Below are 13,281 nucleotides of genomic sequence, written 5' to 3'. Positions count from 1 at the left end.
CTACGCCCTACCTGCGCCAACCGCCGCGCCACGCCCTGTTTGCCGGCGCCCCTCGGGGCCGTTCAAATCGCCCGCGGTTGCCCCTGGCAACGGCCACGCCGCGCCAGCCTCTCTCGTGAGAGCCGCCGGCTCTGGCCGGGGCCCTCCGCTCTCCCCCGGCGCTCCGGGGCCGCGGGAACCTCCCGGCCCGCCCCCATCGGGCGCCCGGGCGCCCACTTACTGTTGGCTCTGCTGGCCTCGCCGCTGACTGAATGCTGCTGAATGTAGAAGAAGAGGGTGCAATTACCATCATGAAGGGCCCCGTGAACCGCACACATGGCTGACTGGCACAGGACTGGGTCCCAAGCCAAGATTTCCAAATATGAGACAATGAAAGGGTTAAATGAATTCTTTCCATATTATGGTCCAGGTCTACCATACTCAAGCCTTTTGCTGTTAGGTGAAGACTGGCACTGAATTCCAGTTCATCATCCTAATTCACCGTGAGAAGGAAGTATGTAGTATCAGTTCATGTTTGCTTTCTTTATGATGCTAACCGCTTTGCTGTGATTACATGGATCCTGGTGGCTGGAAGAGCTGCTAGCCATGTGTTCAACACATGGGAGCATAACAAACTTTAAATGATGTGAGTATCATGGCAGCAGCATTACCAATTGGAACTAAAAGAACTCAAAAAAAATTCCTGTTTTACTAACAAGGTCTATTTTTGTATGTGGGGCAGAGGTGGGGAAGGAATCAGAGATGGTAGGAACTGAGAATGTCTTCAGATTTTAAAGATTAGGTAGGCTCGATTCACCTCTTTTTATTTTTTCCTATAGTTCCTGTTACCAAATCCAGTTCCTAATGCAATGCATGGGTGTCTTTTACATTTAATCACTGTGTTTCTTCATCCTACTCTGCTATCCAAGAAAAACAATAGTGGGAGTCGGTGGCTAAATTTCATTGTAAACTGAGGCAAAGGAGAAAGCACAAAGAAAAATAATGTGTTATTTGCTCCTAGCCTCAAATTCTCCCGTGTTCCCTAACCAGTGTCATTCATTTACAGACCATTAAGTCCTGATTTTAAATGTATAAACACTGACTACTTTTATTTCAGATCTTTGTTCTGAACCTAACCACCATATGACAATGTAACTTTCTTGGGAGTCACCAAAGATCTCCATTACAGATGATAGGGCTTTTAGGTCTGAGTATTTGTTAGCTCATAGAAGGGGCATACAGCTTAGCCTCTTGTAATTAATTCTTTATTCTGAGAAACAAACAAACAAACCCCCCTAGCAGTTCCTCAGTGCATTATCTACATTCTAATGTCCAAAAGTCCTCTAAAAGTGGCTGAAATTCAAGTGGGATAGCCGCTATGGGGAAATGTGGTCCTGATTCCTTATCCTAACAGAGAACACCTTTCTACACTGGGAAATAAAATACCACATTGTGGCATTTTATATTTCCAAATGGACAAAACAGACTCATGAAAGAACAAGTCACATCATCCAGAGAAGCACTTGTAATTCACCATTGGTTATTTTTGCCCTTTTTTTTTTAACAACGCTGCTGACTAACTCAATTGCAAAACCTTAAGTGACTCCAACGGGCAGTGCAATAGCTATAGGATTTATGGGTTTTAAAGCTGTGTTACTGCAATTGAAGTAAGAAACCTATTTTTAATGCTGCATAAACTATTTATCAATTTTAAAAAATAGTCACAGGTGATTTAAGTTCTTCAAAACTCTTTGTTATAACAGATAAGCATTGCTATCATAGTTCATGCATAAGCCCTGGCTATTGGTTAAATTCCCAAACAACCATACAACTCAGCTGCCATAGGGGTTTGTGCACGTGCAGGTAATGTGTGCACAGTTAAAAAAAAACAGAAAAGTTTGCCCTGCTTCTGTTTCCTTATAGCTTCCTCCTGCTATCCCCACAGTGCCTCCAACTTTGCTGCAGGCTTTCTGATGGTTATGGGTCTGAAGTTAGGGAGTCTCAGAAGACTTGTTTTCAGGGGTTCTCATGAGTGCAAGTTATCCAGCATGCAAGCAATATGGGTCAGAATAGTATACATTTCTTTCAGTTTAAATTACATTAATATGTTCTGCTTTAGTAGTTGAGGCTATATCCTCATTTCTAACCATATTGGCTATTTCCTGCTGTGTTTCTATGTTCTCAGCAGCGACCTATGAGCCCTTAAAAGGACAAGAATTATCCGCAAGCTTGAAGATAAGACCTTCATAAGCAGCCCCTAAAATACCAGTCGCTTGTTAAAAACACTTTGTGCCTATTTTGTTGTGTATCTGAAGGTTCTTGATTTGGAGGTTTACAAAACTGGAAATGATTTCCAATTAACAGATGAGTGAACAGTTGCAAAGAGATTGAGGGCTGGCTCCACTAAAGGCTTAAGTGCCCACCATTGGACTTGCGTGCAATACAAATACCAAAGTCCGAGCACATTTTCCTCAAGCCCTGACTCCCTTGCCTGATTCCTTAGGCAGCTAAAGTCTATACACAACTATGTTTTCTTGTCAATGAAACACCTCAGGCACCTAAACTTCAACTTCCATGCATGCCTAGGACTGTTTGAAACTTGGTGAACCTGCATAGCTCTACACCTATCTCAGTCCTAAATCCAACCTGAATCCACAAACTTGGCAATTCCTCCCCTATACTCCCTGGGGGAATCAGCCTGGTAAGGACCCACCTCACACCCGTCTACAGGACCAGGCATTGCACAAAATACCACAGCAGAAATAGAGAGTTTAATTAAAAAAAAAAAAAAAAAAAAAAAGGTGTCTGGAAGAAGTATGGCAAAAGAATCAAGGCTCTAACAGCATCAGAGAAGGGGATCAAGAATGAACACAAATTTGTCATCTAGTGGTTAGTAGGGCAGGGTGAACATGAGGAAGGACAGAGTAACACCTGGGCTCTAGCTAATCCTCAAGGAGTGTTTGGGTAGCCAGCCAGGCACTGGATAAAAATACAGAAGCAGTCTTAAGAGCATGGCGAAAACGATCCAACCACCCTCCCCCATCCTCCCCACCAGATGCCTTATTTTGGCTCCCTGTCTTTATTTAATTGTTTCCTGAATTGTTGAACAGCCTCAGCAGGGGAGGTGCAGAGTCCTCCATACGAATAGGCTCCTGCCTCACGGCTCAGAGGCTACACCTCTGGAGGTGTAGGAGATACAGGCTTGAACCCCTCCGGTGAGCAGATAGAGACCGCAATCTTTTCTTTTCTGATTCCTGAAACAATACCAGCCTTCTTTTACTCATTTTTAATGTAATATTTTTGCAGGAAAATTAGATGTATTTAGCTGCTACCCAAATAATTGGAAGAATGTTACTTAGTGAGACAAATTAGCAAGAGTTCATTTACTTGACTCTGCATTCTTTATTCTAGTAACTTAAAAAATAGCTTTAGATCATTTTGCATCTGTTGAAAAGAAAGCATATAAAACCCCACTTTCTTACTCACTGTTAGCTTTCCAGTGACAAATTTGATCTTGCAATCATTGTCATCCATCAGGTTTGTTCACCAAGGGCTCCAGTGACCCTAAGGGACCCTGTTAGTGTTGCTGACAGGACATCTCCTTATAGCAAGACATGTCTTGCTATAAGCATTTTCAGCATTGAAGCTAAGTCACGATCTTTTCCTCCACACCAGCAGGAATAATTCCTTTCAAGATGATTTCAGGTGCAATTCTCCCTATTAAAATATGCAGGGTCAAATACTGAAGGGGTTTTCAAAGCTTTTCCAGAAGCTGGTGGGAGTATACTCAAAGCAAGAAGGATCTGCACCCCAGATAAAACAAACACTTTGATTTGAGATACTAAAACATAAAAGTACTTGGTCTTACAAAGTACTTCTCTAAATTAGAAATAAAGAAGTACCATTTGGTTATGGTGGTTTTTCTCTATCTAGGAAGGCAGGCTTGTTACACTTGACTGTAGTAGTCACCTCCTCCTTAATGTGCAGAAGCTTTCTAAACAAATTGTCCCATCTCCATTGGATTAAAAAAAGTGCTTTCTGCCTCCAGATAGCCTGTGCCCTCACCTGGTTTTATCTCAACTAATCAGATCAAGACAAAAACCACCGTACCTTGGCTCTGATATGTTTTTACATCACGATAGCTGTCTCAGTGTAAAAACTTCAGCCTACAGGAAAGGCAGAGCCAAAAGAAGTCATAAACTCTGAATCCAAGAATTTACTGTATTAAAAAGGAGGATTTCTTCTTTGCCTCACAACCCAGGAAAATATCCTGTTCGTTTCTGTTTTCTCTTTTGTCGGATCAGAAGAACAAGAAATAGCTACAAGGATCTTTTTTTTTTTTTTAGGTGTCTGATAGCTTTGGTGATGCCAGCTCCCAAGGATTCTTTCCTCTAAATGTTCTATTATATTTTTCAAAAGGAAAAATACGTATTTTTTTACTGTGAATTCATATGTTCATTTTGAAACCCTGACAAGAAATAATAATGCCTCCTTTACAAGGAGTCTAGTTCCATTTGGTTGAGTACCAAAAAGCCCTGCCACAGTCTGATCTGAAGTGTAATTGATTCGATCACTTGCGATTTAACTTCTTCGCTTACGTCTTTAGTGCATTAAGACTTCCTGGGGAGGGGAAAGAAAACTGTTTACATTTTTAGACTTTTTAAAAGTGCATCCAAAAGCTCCAAGGTTTTGGTGCCTGATTAATTACAAACACCTACAGGATTGCTCCCGAGCTGATTTACAGAGTCTCTCCTAACATCAAGTGATTTTACGCTTTTCCAGGCACTTTGAATTGCATGTTATTTGTGGGAAAAAAAAAAATTTAAAAAAATATATTTTCATCAAACTGCCAATGAAAGCAGAGAATTGCTAGGCAGTGTGGTTAGTCCCAGAACGTAAGATGCTCTTCCATGGCTCTGAACAGCTCCACAAAAAGTGAAGAGTGATGTCTGTTGTAGTTATGTTTGGAGACTAAAGTAAAAGGACTTGAAAAATGCTAATTAGAATTCAAGATACTGTAAAAAAGGGAAAGATCAAGGAATAAATATCCAACTGCCCTTAGCCAAACAGGCTAAACAGGATCCTTTTGACAAGGAAACAGAAGAAGCAAAACAGAGCAGTTGGAAATACCAAGACAAGAGATTTGGCCCTAGGCTCGCCTGTGTAGTTTCCCAGAAGTGATTTTTTTTTTTGGCAATTTCTGAAAGAGTAAAGTTTTGGTAACTATACAGATAAAAAATAGACTATTTTTGTATTTTATCATTATTGTACTGTACTTTTAATTCTTAAGTTCATAAAGTTTAGCATTCTAATATGCACATCAACTAGATGTTCCCCCTGTAACAGGGGAAAGATGTGTATCTAAATTATTTTTGGGTCTTTTAGAAAGGCTCTTGGATGGTTGTATGCGCTTCATTTTATACACTCCGAATAGCCCCACTGAAAACAAAGTCAAGCATCTGGCAAGTCCCTGCAGGATTCCGGTCTGAATCTAAGTTTAGCAAAAAATTGAAGTATGCACACAAGTCCACTTTTCTTACCAAAGCACTTAAATATCTGTTTGCATTTATGTATATAGTTAAAATGCTATTCAAATCAACAAAGACTGCTAAATTGGAGCCTTATCTTTAGCAGTTCTTTTAGATAACCACAACTGGTTAAACACTTCTTTGCCTTTAGATTTTTTTGTCCACAACAGTGAAAACTTGGCTTATTCACTGGAAATATAATTTTTTTTATTGTGGAGCATTACAGAAGTTAAAAGGCCTTCTTCCCTGTTAAAAGCTTTCAGAAATTTCAAAATGGATGCATTCAAGCACGTAGACACAAAATAAGTGAAAGTTAAAAAAATATGACTTATCTTCCCAGATTAAGTTGAACTCTCAACTCCCCTTATTAACTGCTTATTTCATGGGAAGTTTGGTACTGAACAAGCTTTAAGGATCTAGGCCAAAATTATTCTGGCTCCTTTGAAAGCTCTGTTCCCTGTTGCAGTTTTACAGGGGGGGAAATGGAGTCAAGAGAAAATCAGTGTGAGTGAAACAGGTTAAAGGATGAAGATGGGGGGTGGGGGGCACTTGTACCTCTTACACCTCTTCTTCTTGACATAGAGACCATCTAAACAAAAAATGGCAGTGAGGAAGAGTTCTGTTTTTCTTCCCACTTGCATTAGTATTCACTCTGAGAAGTGGACTAACTGATCCTGGAGCAGTACAACTGTTTAACAGAGTTCTTCCCTTCCCATAACACAGCAGCCATTTTTGGGACACTGGATTTCAAATATAAAATGCAGAAGTTCTACACAATCTAAATAAGTTGTTGTCTCAGCCAAAACGGGCTTCAGCTCTTTCATTCCTGCAAAGCTACTTTTTTATCTGGTATTCTGTTTTTACCCTGATATTGCCAGGAAAACCAAAAAGAACAGATAAGATTTCAATTTTGAGAAGAGGGCAATGGGATTAAAAAAACCCCCACAGACCAAAACAAAAGCCTTGCAAATCTTCTTACATAATAAAATAGTTCTCCTGACATAATAAAATAGTTCTCCTGCGCCTCTTACTCCTTTTTCTTTCGCTACAGGCAGTAAGTGGCAGAGTCAGGAACAAAGCCTCGACTCCTTAACTTCCAGCTATCTACCTGACATCGTATGCACTATAGGTGCTGCACAGAAGCCCCTACACTGCAAGGAGGAGAAAGCACTCCTCTTCCAGGTAACATCCTGGTTACACAACAACAAACTGCCTTTCATCACAGCAAGAAAGGAGTAAAAGGGACTGTTTTGCCAGGACTGTGTATGAGATATCTACACATGTCTTAAAAGTGTATGTAATCTGTCTAAGATGTTGGGACGCGGTGAGGTGTGGGAAGGGAGTCTTTTAGTTTTGCAGCATAACTGGAAACTGTATTTCATAGCTGTCATATCCCTGGAGTGAAATACGTAATCAAATAACACATTGAGCTCCTTAGATGCCTCCTTTCATAATTCCCAGTTACGACTTCAGACTATAAGGGCTTCTTATGGTCATACAAACTCAGTTTGCTTAGCTGAGTCACTTCTTGTATCACATATTGCTCCAGAGCTGCCCTGAAAGCAACACATGTCAGCAAACACCTCCTACAGATTCATGAGACAGAAGAAAAAGAAAAGCAAATGCATGAGGGCAGAGGAATTTTTCACGGGTATTTTATGGCTTTCATTTTCTTGGCAAATTCTTCTATAGCCATCAAATACATAAGATGCATCAAAAAAAATTGTGAAGAGAGTTATAAAAAGCTTAGCTTGACAAATGATATTTCCTCATTTGGCATGAAAGTTTATATTTGTCCAGCAGTCAAACTTCATCCTAATAAAATAAGCTTTTCTAAATCACTTTTGAAAAATAGTCACATATGGATTGTATTATATATGTAGGTGTTCTGAGGCCAGAAAATGTATTTTTTTTTGTTCTATGTCTGCAGCACATAGCAGAGTAGAATGCTGGTGGGTGACCACGGCTCTAGGTGCAGAGATCATTACAAGCTCACAACCTGACTCTACATGTAGTATATGTTAAACAAGAAAGCTTTTCAGACATACCAGGCCACCATACTATTCAGAGCGGGATCCCAGACTTTTACAGTATTTAGGTGCTAAAAGCTAGGGATTTCATCTTGGACCCATTCATTCTTTTGATTTCCAATGTTCTGTTTCTGAACATTCACAAATGAAACAGGGGCGGAGGGGGGGGAATATTCCTAGATGAAGTAGTGTTTTGAAAAGAAAAAAAATCAAAATATTTCATTTAAAAACAAACAAACATTTTCCCTTCTTTATTTTCTCTCATTCACCTGATGGAAATCTATACATTAAAATGCTGATGTTCTGTCAACCTACATCTAAAATACTGTTTTTTCAGTAAGTACAGTATTATCCAAATCTTTCTTCTCAGGCTGTGGGGTGGAGCCTCAGCCACATGAACATTAATTCTAAAACTCAAATAAGATAAAGATTTACATTCTTTAATTAAACAGAACTTTGCTAGTCTCAAGTAATTTTTGCACAGTCTCAAGCTTGATTTTTTCTAGTAAACTTTATGAGAAATTTAACTCAATTCAGGCTAACCTAAGCCTTTTCTGGTATTATTTTATACAGATTGATATGAAGTACAATGGTCAGATGAGGTTCAGCTACCCTATTTAAATGAGGATTTTTTTCATACTGTAATCTGTAATAGAATAAACAGTGAAGTACCTGAACAAGAACCATAGGACTGCTATGTTAATAGAGTAACTTGAAACGAAAGCCTACAACATCTCCATCCCTCATCTTATGCCATTTATTACTGTCTACCTACTTAGGTTTGAAATAAAAAGTAAAAAATGTTTTTCCTTAGTTTATCATACCACTTTTTGTCCGTTACTTTTGGATATATCTAAACCGCACAGGGCTATCACTTCTTTTCTATGACAAAACACGGGGGGGTTTCCCCATGTAAAGCAAACAAGCTCCCATACCTGGGCGATACACTAACGATGGAGCATTTCTATGCACAGCCCACCCAACACACACCACATATAATCTTGCTTATGCTCCAAGCCATGAATGACACTGCTCATCTTGCCCATCAAGCTAGGAAGATCAGCCACATACACCACCAGAAGGTCGACAATCCCTGTAACGTGAAGATAACCCTCATCTCTGAGACCACATCCCGCAAAATCCATTTCTGAAACCAGACATCTCTGCAACGCACGCATCTTTTGTTGCATCAGATAACAACTGTGCCAAACTTCATCACCTCGCGCCTCCGCTGGGCAGTTTTAAATCCCTCCCAGGGTGGCAGGTGGCGAGCAGCAGACCGCAGTGGAAGTCGGCGCTTGCTACTAGCCTCATTACAAGCTCAATGAGAAAAGTTATGGTTGTGTTGGTGAGACAACTTCTTCCTTAACACTTTGCTCCCTCATTTTCACACGATTTTCACAAGCACCACTGGAGTTTTAAAGGGCAAAAAGCACAGCAAATCATCACTACCTCTGTATTAACAAGAAGTTGAGGCATGCTGGTAGGTAGGTATGTAGATGCATACATTCATATTTTCTCCTTCAAAATACATGAATAGAGTGGTCTGGCATTACTCTTCTCGAACGTTACCAACAGAAAGGAAATATCTCAAGTCACTGCCATACAAAAAGCACTGAAAACATGAGAGATTTTGTCATCAATGGCTGAGTTTTATGTACCCTTTTAGTTTTTCCTCTGTAAATTGGTGCCAGATTCATAGCCCTGTAAACCAAGCTCCTTTCTCTCTCTAGCAGAACAGTTCAAAATACCAAGTAAAGCAGTTCAGATGTGCCCTGTCTCTCCTGGACAGCTTGCCTTACTTCTGACCTGGAGGAACATGTCTAGGAGTGAGAGACGTTGGATTTCTAGGTATATTAGGGCCAGATTCTCAGCTGGCATAAATCAGTTACATCTCCCTGAAGTTATTATAAGCTATTCCAATTTACTCAAGAAGAGGATCTGGCCCCTGTCACTCTTTGGCTTCTCTGCAAAGGCTTTTAATAAGGCGCCAACTGTCCTGGCAGTGAGGATATATTGAGTAGCGCTCAAAGTTAGCAGTAGCAGACAGGAGCTCAGCCCAATAACATTTTTCTCTGCAAGAATTAAGTACAGCACTTCTTTTAAGCTTAAAACAATTCTTACTGTTCCACTAAAACAAAGAACAACTCACACAGCGAATACCAGCAAGAAATGGGAGAGGAAACTAAAAAAAAAAAAAAAAAAAAAAAGCCCAACAAAACAATAGCGAGCGGGTAGTTGAATCCAGCCAGGTTCATAGTACGCGCCATCACCACCCCATGGCATTGAAGCTCTTCCTCTCAAACCTATGCCACAAAAATATGCATATTCCCATAGGCCGCTTTTATGCTAAATAATTCTTTACAATTTCCCCATCAGTATTCCAGCTCCAATTAGCAGCACTGCTGAGCATCAACAGAATTTCAGGTGTGGATAAGGGGGGAGGAAGGGAAATATTTTCTTTAAGCAGTGGGGGCTTTTTAAGCCAGAAGATAGCAGAACCTCATCTTTACTTGGGATCTGACCAGCACAGATGAACCTTTGGAGTAAACTTGGAGAATGTTTTGTTAAAGAATCCAGCAGTAAAAGGAATACAAACTTCTAAGCTGGAAATTATCTGGATACCTGATGTTAAAAGAACAATGAGGAGAAAGATGTCTTTCCCCCAACACCCTCAACTACAAAGAAAAAAAATAGACATAAATGTTTCTTCTTGTTTTTTGCCAAGTCTTTTTTTTATTATTATTATTACATTTATTTCTACCTCCACTCAGTCCAAGGAAGCAGATACAGCTACAATTATTTACCTTGTTGGTACCCAACTGGTTTATTTTTCTGAATGAGCAGGCAAACTCTTGCAGGAATAATTCTACTTTGCAACAATCAGAGAAATCTGAAAAATTGTCTTGCTGGACCCAAGATGCTACTGCCTACTTGAAACACTCGCGATTGAACTGAGTGAAAGAAAACAGATGGGGAAATATGGTGCAGAACATTCAGCCACAAGAAATGGGGAGAGCTCTTGAGGAGGCAACATATCTTCCACACCTCAAGATGCTTCCTAAAGGGTTTCTTAGTTTGCTTTAAGTCAGACTGAGATCTACTCCACATCAGCCACTCTGGCTAGATGCTTGACTGCAGTGAGGCATTAAAGTGGTGATGACTGCTCTGCAACAGATGCCCAGAAGTATCATCATCTAGGAAGGTCACTGCCAGAGTGGCATGTAAAGTACATCGCAGAAAAACACAGCGGAGAGGCAGCTTGCCTGCAGGCAGCAGCAATGCCTGGAAGTGCATGCAGTGCCAGTGCCATCATCAGGCACCAACGGGAGCTCAGAGCAACCACAGAAAACACTTCCTCCAGCATCAAATGCCTTGACCACGGCCCTGGGAAAGGGGCAGCCCCCCAGCCCAGCTCTAGGGCAAGTAGTCAGAGTGAGAGACAGCGAGCAGAAGAGAGGTGAACACGTCAGTACAATTACTTAACAGAAGAAAAAGAAAAGGAGCATAAAGTCTGTCAACATACTGAGAGGTGGGAATTGCAGCTTTTTCTCTGGATTCACAAAGGAAGGACCCCAGTTAATTAAAAACATCTATTAATTTTAATAGTACTTTTTTGAGTACAGTAACAAAAAATCCTAAAAATTCCCTAGGCCTCTCCTTCCATCCTTCTAGATGTCATTTGCTGTGATTCTTTGCCAGTAATCCCTCCCCCCTTCATTGTATTTGAATTTCAGTGGCCCCTGCACACCAATACATTTTCTCTCTCAGGCTGCCACCTACCACTGCACTATGGTCCCTTGCCCTGTGACTGATGTGATTATTTTTTAACAAGTTACTGCTGAATGTGTGTGTGAGTTACAGCAAGAGGCCTAATTTACTACGTTGCTGAGCGCTCACCTGTGGAACTGGCACTAAGTGGAGCCATGCTTTGGGCCTTAGCAAAGAGCAAGCTGCTACTAAGTACTGTGAAAAGTCAGAAACCTGGCATCCTGGCATCCTGCCTAGCCCTGGCATCCCTAATGTAGCAGATCCTTTCATTTTAATTCATCTTCCCCATCTGCAAACCCAGGGACAATAAAAACCTCCACGTGTCAGGTGAGATCTGGGCCTCTCCGAGGCCCAAGGCGCGTGCTCGCTGCCAGGGCCAGGTGACTGAGGTGCAGGGCTGGTTTGGTTCGTTCGCGGGCAGTAATTTCGTGCCGGACAGTAAGGAGAAAACAAACCGGTGCTTGCAGCACTGTCTGCGGGGCCTGGGTGCGTCGCAGGGCACTTCTCTTTGCTTTGCTTCGTGCTGGGTGATGCCCACCGCTGGAAGTGGCAGCTGACAGACGCCTCTGTTTAATTAGCAAGCCCAAAGGTCAACCCGTATTTCAGAGGCGGCTCCTGCTCGCAGTGACTCTCGGTAGCATTGCAGCCCTCCGTGGGAAAAAGCCCGTGGGAGACGAGAACCGTGGGTGCTGGAGGGCCGGGCGGGCGGGTGGCACCGAGGGGGGTCCCCTCGCCCCCCCCGGGCTCTGCCCCCCGACGCCCCCAACCCCACGCTGGCTGCAGACGCGGGGTAAGCCTGGGGCAGCCGCCGCGCGGAGCTGCGCCCCCCGGCTCCGGCTGCGAAGGGCTCGGTCCGCCAAGACGCTCAGCCCCCGCTGGGTTTTGCCCAGCTCCGAGCGACCCCCGGGATCCCGTGGGGGTTGGCCCGGCCACCGCGGCCGCCTCGCCTAGGGGCTCGGGGGCGGCCGCCTGCGGGGCGGCCGCGGGCGCGGAGCGGCGCGCTGGGCCCCCATCGCTGCAGCCGCCCCGACGGGCGGGCGGCTCCGGCCGCCTCCGCGCTCAGCCCGGGCGGGACGCTCCGCTCCTTCGCCGTCCCTGCCCTTCGCGGGATGCCTGAGGAGCCCGCAGCCCTCTGAGAGACGCAGCGCCGGGAGGGAAAAAAGCCACCCGCGGCGTCCCCCCTCCTGCGGGGCCAAAAAAAAAAAAAAAAAAAAAAAAGATCTGAAGCTGATACAGAGCTATGAGCGTGGCTGCGGACCGGGAGCCACGCTTTAACACTCCCCCCTCCATACACACAGGGCTTTTTTGCCAAAGCTGCGTAACTCCCGGCATATTTACAGAAGGCAAACCTCAGCAATGGCGATTCGTAGCAGGGAGGGCCGGAAAGGTGGCTGCCTCCCTCCTGGCCAAGGCAGGCCGGTGAGGGGTCCCTGCGGCGGCACCGCTCGCCCGGCCGGCTCCTGGGCAGGGAAGCGCCCCAGCAGCCCGGCCGACGGCCCCGGGCAGCGTGCGTGGAAGGGCAGCGGAGGCCGGGGGCGGAGGGGGGGGATTTAACTCTTCTTAAATGTCATACTTTAATGGGGATGGAAAATGTGAATTTTCTGTGCATTCCAGGAACAATTCCTTGGGGTGGTGACCTTTAGCACCGATTCTTTTAAGAGAGGCAAGTAGTCGAGTGTTTATCTGGATGACTGAAAGCTTTCCCTGGTGGAAGTTTATGGAAGTGTTAAAGGGGGCGGATAACACGGGCTTTGGAGGCGCTTGTCCAATGATCTGGAGGGGCTTGGAGAGCAGATCTCAGCTGGCAGACATTTAAATGGGAGACAGCTCGGCGCTGCTGCAATTTGTCGGCAGGATCCGAGACTCTCTCTCTATGGACTCCCGGGCAGCTCCGGTCTCCCAGGCCACCCGCTCCGCCGAGTGACCCGCCGGGCAGAGCCCCGCAGAGCCCCGGGCCCCGCCGAGGAGCCGCC

Source organism: Haliaeetus leucocephalus, unplaced genomic scaffold (genome assembly GCF_000737465.1).
Source record: "Haliaeetus leucocephalus isolate CR32 unplaced genomic scaffold, Haliaeetus_leucocephalus-4.0 Scaffold417, whole genome shotgun sequence".
NCBI classification, from domain to species: Eukaryota; Metazoa; Chordata; class Aves; order Accipitriformes; family Accipitridae; genus Haliaeetus; species Haliaeetus leucocephalus.
Note: the sequence above shows the minus strand (reverse complement) of the source record.